Source organism: Halictus rubicundus, unplaced genomic scaffold, assembly GCF_050948215.1.
Source record: "Halictus rubicundus isolate RS-2024b unplaced genomic scaffold, iyHalRubi1_principal scaffold0054, whole genome shotgun sequence".
NCBI classification, from domain to species: Eukaryota; Metazoa; Arthropoda; class Insecta; order Hymenoptera; family Halictidae; genus Halictus; species Halictus rubicundus.
The window spans coordinates 17,035-25,551 of record NW_027488595.1 but is presented as its reverse complement, the minus strand read 5'-3'; positions in this window follow the sequence as shown (position 1 = coordinate 25,551).

The following is an 8,517-nucleotide window of genomic DNA, read 5'->3' as shown; positions in this document are numbered from 1 at the left end:
TAGAGGATAAAGGATAGGATAGGATAGAGGATAGGATAGGACAGAGGATAGGATAGGATAGAGGATAGGATAGGAAAGAGGATAGGATAAGACAGAGGATACGATAGGATAGAGGATAGGATAATATAGAGGATAGAATAGGATAGAGGATAGGATAGGATAGAGGATTGGATAGGATAGAGGATAGGATATGATAGAGGATATGATAGGATAGAGGATAGGATAGGATAGATGATAGGATAGGATAGAGGATAGGATAAGATAGAGGATAGGATAGGATAGAGGATAGGATAGGATAGAGGATAGGGTAGGATAGAGGATACGATAGGATAGGATAGAGGATACGATAGGATAGGATAGAGGATAGGATAGGATAGAGGATTGGATAGGATAGAGGATAGGATGTGATAGAGGATAGGATAGGATAGAGGATAGGATAGGATAGAGGATAGAGGATAGGATAGGATAGAGGATAGGATAGGATAGAGGATAGGATAGGATAGAGGATAGGATAGGATAGAGGATAGGATAAGATAGAGGATAGGATAGGATAGAGGATAGGATAGGATAGAGGATAGGATAGGAAAGAGGATACGAATGGATAGGATAGAGGGTAGGATAGGATAGAGGATAGGATAGGATAGAGGATAGGATAGGATAGAGGATAGGATATGATAGAGGATAGGATAGGACAGAGGATAGGATAGGATAGAGGATAGGATAGGAAAGAGGATAGGATAAGTTAGAGGATACGATAGGATAGAGGATAGGATAATATAGAGGATAGAATAGGATAGAGGATAGGATAGGATAGAGGATAGGATAGGATAGAGGATAGAGGATAAAGGATAGGATAGGATAGAGGATAGGATAGGATAGAGGATAGGATAGGATAGAGGATAGGATAAGATAGAGGATAGGATAGGATAGAGGATTGGATAGGATAGAGAATAGGATATGCTAGAGGATAGGATAGAGGATAGGATAGGATAGATGATAGGATAGGATAGAGGATAGGATAAGATAGAGGATAGGATAGGATAGAGGATAGGGTAGGATAGAGGATAGGATAGGATAGAGGATACGATAGGATAGGATACAGGATAGGATAGGATAGAGGATTGGATAGGATAGAGGATAGGATATGATAGATGATAGGATAGGATAGAGGATAGGATAGGATAGAGGATAGAGGATAGGATAGGATAGAGGATAGGATAGGATAGAGGATAGGATAGGATAGAGGATAGGATAGGATAGAGGATAGGATAGAGGATAGGATAGGATAGAGGATAGGATAAGATAGAGGATAGGATAGGATAGAGGATAGGATAGGATAGAGGATAGGATACGATAGAGGTTACGAATGGATAGGATAGAGGGTAGGATAGGATAGAGGATAGGATAGGATAGAGGATAGGATAGGATAGAGGATAGGATATGATAGAGGATAGGATAGGATAGAGGATAGGATAGGATAGAGGATAGGATAGGAAAGAAGATAGGATAGGAAAGAGGATAGGATAAGTTAGAGGATATGATAGGATAGAGGATAGGATAGGATAGAGGATAGGATAGGATAGAGGATAGGATAGGATAGAGGATAGGATAGGATAGAGGATAGGATAGGATAGAGGATAGGATATGATAGAGGATAGGATAGGATAGAGGATAGGATAGGATAGAGGATAGGATATGATAGAGGATAGGATAGGATAGAGGATAGGATAGGATAGAGGATAGGATAGGAAAGAGGATAGGATAAGTTAGAGGATATGATAGGATAGAGGATAGGATAGGATAGAGGATAGGATAGGATAGAGGATAGGATAGGATAGAGGATAGGATAGGATAGAGGATAGGATATGATAGAGGATAGGATAGGATAAAGGATAGGATAAGATAGAGGATAGGATAGGATAGAGGATAGGATACGATAGAGGATACGAATGGATAGGATAGAGCATAGGATACGATAGAGGATAGGATAGGGGATTCGATAGGATAGAGGATAGGATAGGATAGAGGATAGGATATGATAGAGGATAGGAGAGGCTAGAGGATAGGTCAGGATAGATGATAGGATAGGATAGAGGATAGGATAAGATAGAGGATAGGATAGGATAGAGGATAGGATAGGATAGAGGATAGGATACGATAGAGGATACGAAAGGATAGGATAGAGGGTAGGATAGGATAGAGGATAGGATAGGATAGAGGATAGGATAGGATAGAGGATAGGATAGGATAGAGGATAGGATAGGACAGAGGATAGGATAGGATAGAGGATAGCATAGGAAAGAGGATAGGATAAGACAGAGGATACGATAGGATAGAGGATAGGATAATATAGAGGATAGAATAGGATAGAGGATAGGATAGGATAGAGGATTGGATAGGAAAGAGGATACGAATGGATAGGATAGAGGGTAGGATAGGATAGAGGATAGGATAGGATAGAGGATAGGATAGGATAGGATAGAGGATAGGATAGGATAGAGGATAGAGGATAGGATAGGATAGAGGATAGGATATAATAGAGGATAGGATAGGATAGAGGATAGGATAGGATAGAGGATAGGATAAGATAGAGGATAGGATAGGATAGAGGATAGGATAGGATAGAGGATAGGATAAGATAGAGGATAGGATAGGATAGAGGATAGGATAGGATAGAGGATAGGATACGATAGAGGTTACGAATGGATAGGATAGAGGTTAGGATAGGATAGAGGATAGGATAGGATAGAGGATAGGATAGGATAGAGGATAGGATAGGATAGAGGATAGGATAGGATAGAGGATAGGATAGGATAGAGGATAGAGGATAGGATAGGATAGAGGATAGGATAGGATAGAGGATTGGATAGGATAGAGGATAGGATATGATAGAGGATAGGATAGGATAGAGGATAGGATAGGAAAGAGGATAGGATAAGTTAGAGGATATGATAGGATAGAGGATAGGATAGGATAGAGGATAGGATAGGATAGAGGATAGGATAGGATAGAGGATAGGATAGGATAGAGGATAGGATAGGATAGAGGATAGGATATGATAGAGGATAGGATAGGATAGAGGATAGGATAGGATAGAGGATAGGATATGATAGAGGATAGGATAGGATAGAGGATAGGATAGGATAGAGGATAGGATAGGAAAGAGGATAGGATAAGTTAGAGGATATGATGGGATAGAGGATAGGATAGGATAGAGGATAGGATAGGATAGAGGATAGGATAGGATAGAGGATAGGATAGGATAGAGGATAGGATATGATAGAGGATAGGATAGGATAAAGGATAGGATAAGATAGAGGATAGGATATTATAGAGGATAGGATACGATAGAGGATACGAATGGATAGGATAGAGCATAGGATACGATAGAGGATAGGATAGAGGATAGGATAGGATAGAGGATACGATACGATAGAGGATACGAATGGATAGGATAGAGGGTAGGATAGGATAGAGGATAGGATAGGATAGAGGATAGGATAGGATAGAGGATAGGATATGATAGAGGATAGGATAGGACAGAGGATAGGATAGGATCCAGGATAGGATAGGAAAGAGGATAGGATAAGTTAGAGGATACGATAGGATAGAGGATAGGATAATATAGAGGATAGGATAATATAGAGGATAGAATAGGATAGAGGATAGGATAGGATAGAGGATTGGATAGGATAGAGGATAGGATATGATAGAGGATATGATAGGATAGAGGATAGGATAGGATAGATGATAGGATAGGATAGAGGATAGGATAAGATAGAGGATAGGATAGGGTAGAGGATAGGATAGGATAGAGGATAGGATAGGATAGAGGATACGATAGGATAGGATAGAGGATACGATAGGATAGGATAGAGGATAGGATAGGATAGAGGATTGGATAGGATAGAGGATAGGATATGATAGAGGATAGGATAGGATAGAGGATAGGATAGGATTGAGGATAGAGGATAGGATAGGATAGAGGATAGGATAGGATAGAGGATAGGATAGGATAGAGGATAGGATAGGATAGAGGATAGGATAAGATAGAGGATAGGATAGGATAGAGGATAGGATAGGATAGAGGATAGGATACGATAGAGGTTACGAATGGATAGGATAGAGGGTAGGATAGGATAGAGGATAGGATAGGATAGAGGATAGGATAGGATAGAGGATAGGATATGATAGAGGATAGGATAGGATAGAGGATAGGATAGGATAGAGGATAGGATAGGAAAGAGGATAGGATAGGAAAGAGGATAGGATAAGTTAGAGGATACGATAGGATAGAGGATAGGATAATATAGAGGATAGAATAGGATAGAGGATAGGATAGGATAGAGGATTGGATAGGATAGAGGATAGGATATGATAGAGGATAGGATAGGATAAAGAATAGGATAGGATAGATGATAGGATAGGATAGAGGATAGGATATGATAGAGGATAGGATAGGATAGAGGATAGGATAGGATAGAGGATAGGATAGGATAGAGGATACGATAGGATAGGATAGAGGATACGATAGGATAGGATAGAGGATAGGATAGGATAGGGGATTGGATAGGATAGAGGATAGGATATGATAGAGGATAGGATAGGATAGAGGATAGGATAGGATAGAGGATAGAGGATAGAGGATAGAGGATAGGATAGGATAGAGGATAGGATAGGATAGAGGATAGGATAGGATAGAGGATAGGATAGGCTAGAGGATAGGATAGGATAGATGATAGGATAAGATAGAGGATAGGATAGGATAGAGGATAGGATAGGATAGAGGATAGGATACGATAGAGGTTACGAATGGATAGGATAGAGGTTAGGATAGGATAGAGGATAGGATAGGATAGAGGATAGGATAGGATAGAGGATAGGATAGGATAGAGGATAGAGGATAGGATAGGATAGAGGATAGGATAGGATAGAGGATAGGATAGGATAGAGGATAGGATAAGATAGAGGATAGGATAGGATAGAGGATAGGATAGGATAGAGGATAGGATAAGATAGAGGATAGGATAGGATAGAGGATAGGATAGGATAGAGGATAGGATACGATAGAGGTTACGAATGGATAGGATAGAGGTTAGGATAGGATAGAGGATAGGATAGGATAGAGGATAGGATAGGATAGAGGATAGGATAGGATAGAGGATAGGATAGGATAGAGGATAGGATAGGATAGAGGATAGAGGATAGGATAGGATAGAGGATTGGATAGGATAGAGGATAGGATATGATAGAGGATAGGATAGGATAGAGGATAGGATAGGATAGAGGATAGAGGATAGGATAGGATAGAGGATAGGATAGGATAGAGGATAGGATAGGATAGAGGATAGGATAGGATAGAGGATAGGATAAGATAGAGGATAGAGGATAGGATAGGATAGAGGATAGCATAGGATAGAGGATTGGATAGGATAGAGGATAGGATATGATAGAGGATAGGATAGGATAGAGGATAGGATAGGATAGGATAGAGGATAGGATAGGATAGAGGATTGGATAGGATAGAGGATAGGATATGATAGAGGATAGGATAGGATAGAGGATAGGATAGGATAGAGGATAGAGGATAGGATAGGATAGAGGATAGGATAGGATAGAGGATAGGATAGGATAGAGGATAGGATAAGATAGAGGATAGGATAGGATAGAGGATTGGATAGGATAGAGAATAGGATATGCTAGAGGATAGGATAGAGGATAGGATAGGATAGATGATAGGATAGGATAGAGGATAGGATAAGATAGAGGATAGGATAGGATAGAGGATAGGGTAGGATAGAGGATAGGATAGGATAGAGGATACGATAGGATAGGATACAGGATAGGATAGGATAGAGGATTGGATAGGATAGAGGATAGGATATGATAGATGATAGGATAGGATAGAGGATAGGATAGGATAGAGGATAGAGGATAGGATAGGATAGAGGATAGGATAGGATAGAGGATAGGATAGGATAGAGGATAGGATAGAGGATAGGATAGGATAGAGGATAGGATAAGATAGAGGATAGGATAGGATAGAGGATAGGATAGGATAGAGGATAGGATACGATAGAGGTTACGAATGGATAGGATAGAGGGTAGGATAGGATAGAGGATAGGATAGGATAGAGGATAGGATAGGATAGAGGATAGGATATGATAGAGGATAGGATAGGATAGAGGATAGGATAGGATAGAGGATAGGATAGGAAAGAAGATAGGATAGGAAAGAGGATAGGATAAGTTAGAGGATATGATAGGATAGAGGATAGGATAGGATAGAGGATAGGATAGGATAGAGGATAGGATAGGATAGAGGATAGGATAGGATAGAGGATAGGATAAGATAGAGGATAGGATAGGATAGAGGATAGGATAGGATAGAGGATAGGATAAGATAGAGGATAGGATAGGATAGAGGATAGGATAGGATAGAGGATAGGATACGATAGAGGTTACGAATGGATAGGATAGAGGTTAGGATAGGATAGAGGATAGGATAGGATAGAGGATAGGATAGGATAGAGGATAGGATAGGATAGAGGATAGGATAGGATAGAGGATAGGATAGGATAGAGGATAGAGGATAGGATAGGATAGAGGATAGGATAGGATAGAGGATTGGATAGGATAGAGGATAGGATATGATAGAGGATAGGATAGGATAGAGGATAGGATAGGATAGAGGATAGAGGATAGGATAGGATAGAGGATAGGATAGGATAGAGGATAGGATAGGATAGAGGATATGATAGGATAGAGGATAGGATAAGATAGAGGATAGAGGATAGGATAGGATAGAGGATAGCATAGGATAGAGGATTGGATAGGATAGAGGATAGGATATGATAGAGGATAGGATAGGATAGAGGATAGGATAGGATAGGATAGAGGATAGGATAGGATAGAGGATTGGATAGGATAGAGGATAGGATATGATAGAGGATAGGATAGGATAGAGGATAGGATAGGATAGAGGATAGAGGATAGGATAGGATAGAGGATAGGATAGGATAGAGGATAGGATAGGATAGAGGATAGGATAGGATAGAGGATAGGATAAGATAGAGGATAGGATAGGATAGAGGATAGGATAGGATAGAGGATAGGATAGGATAGAGGATAGGATAAGATAGAGGATAGGATAGGATAGAGGATAGGATAGGATAGGGGATAGGATAGGATAGAGGATACGATAGGATAGGATAGAGGATACGATAGGATAGGATAGAGGATAGGATAGGATAGAGGATTGGATAGGATAGAGGATAGGATATGATAGAGGATAGGATAGGATAGAGGATAGGATAGGATAGAGGATAGAGGATAGGATAGGATAGAGGATAGGATAGGATAGAGGATAGGATAGGATAGAGGATAGGATATGATAGAAGATAGGATAGGATAAAGGATAGGATAAGATAGAGGATAGGATAGGATAGAGGATAGGATACGATAGAGGATACGAATGGATAGGATAGAGCATAGGATACGATAGAGGATAGGATAGGGGATTCGATAGGATCGAGGATAGGATAGGATAGAGGATAGGATATGATAGAGGATAGGAGAGGATAGAGGATAGGTCAGGATAGATGATAGGATAGGATAGAGGATAGGATAAGATAGAGGATAGGATAGGATAGAGGATAGGATAGGATAGAGGATAGGATACGATAGAGGATACGAAAGGATAGGATAGATGGTAGGATAGGATAGAGGATAGGATAGGATAGAGGATAGGATAGGATAGAGGATAGGATAGGATAGAGGATAGGATAGGATAGAGGATAGGATAAGATAGAGGATAGGATAGGATAGAGGATAGGATAGGATAGAGGATACGATACGATAGAGGATACGAATGGATAGGATAGAGGGTAGGATAGGATAGAGGATAGGATAGGATAGAGGATAGGATATGATAGAGGATAGGATAGGACAGAGGATAGGATAGGATAGAGGATAGGATAGGAAAGAGGATAGGATAAGTTAGAGGATACGATAGGATAGAGGATAGGATAATATAGAGGATAGAATAGGATAGGATAGAGGATTGGATAGGATAGAGGATAGGATATGATAGAGGATATGATAGGATAGAGGATAGGATAGGATAGATGATAGGATAGGATAGAGGATAGGATAAGATAGAGGATAGGATAGGATAGAGGATAGGATAGGATAGAGGATAGGATAGGATAGAGGATACGATAGGATAGGATAGAGGATACGATAGGATAGGATAGAGGATAGGATAGGATAGAGGATTGGATAGGATAGAGGATAGGATATGATAGAGGATAGGATAGGATAGAGGATAGGATAGGATAGAGGATAGAGGATAGGATAGGATAGAGGATAGGATAGGATAGAGGATAGGATAGGATAGAGGATAGGATAGGATAGAGGATAGGATAAGATAGAGGATAGGATAGGATAGAGGATAGGATAGGATAGAGGATAGGATAGGAAAGAGGATACGAATGGATAGGATAGAGGGTAGGATAG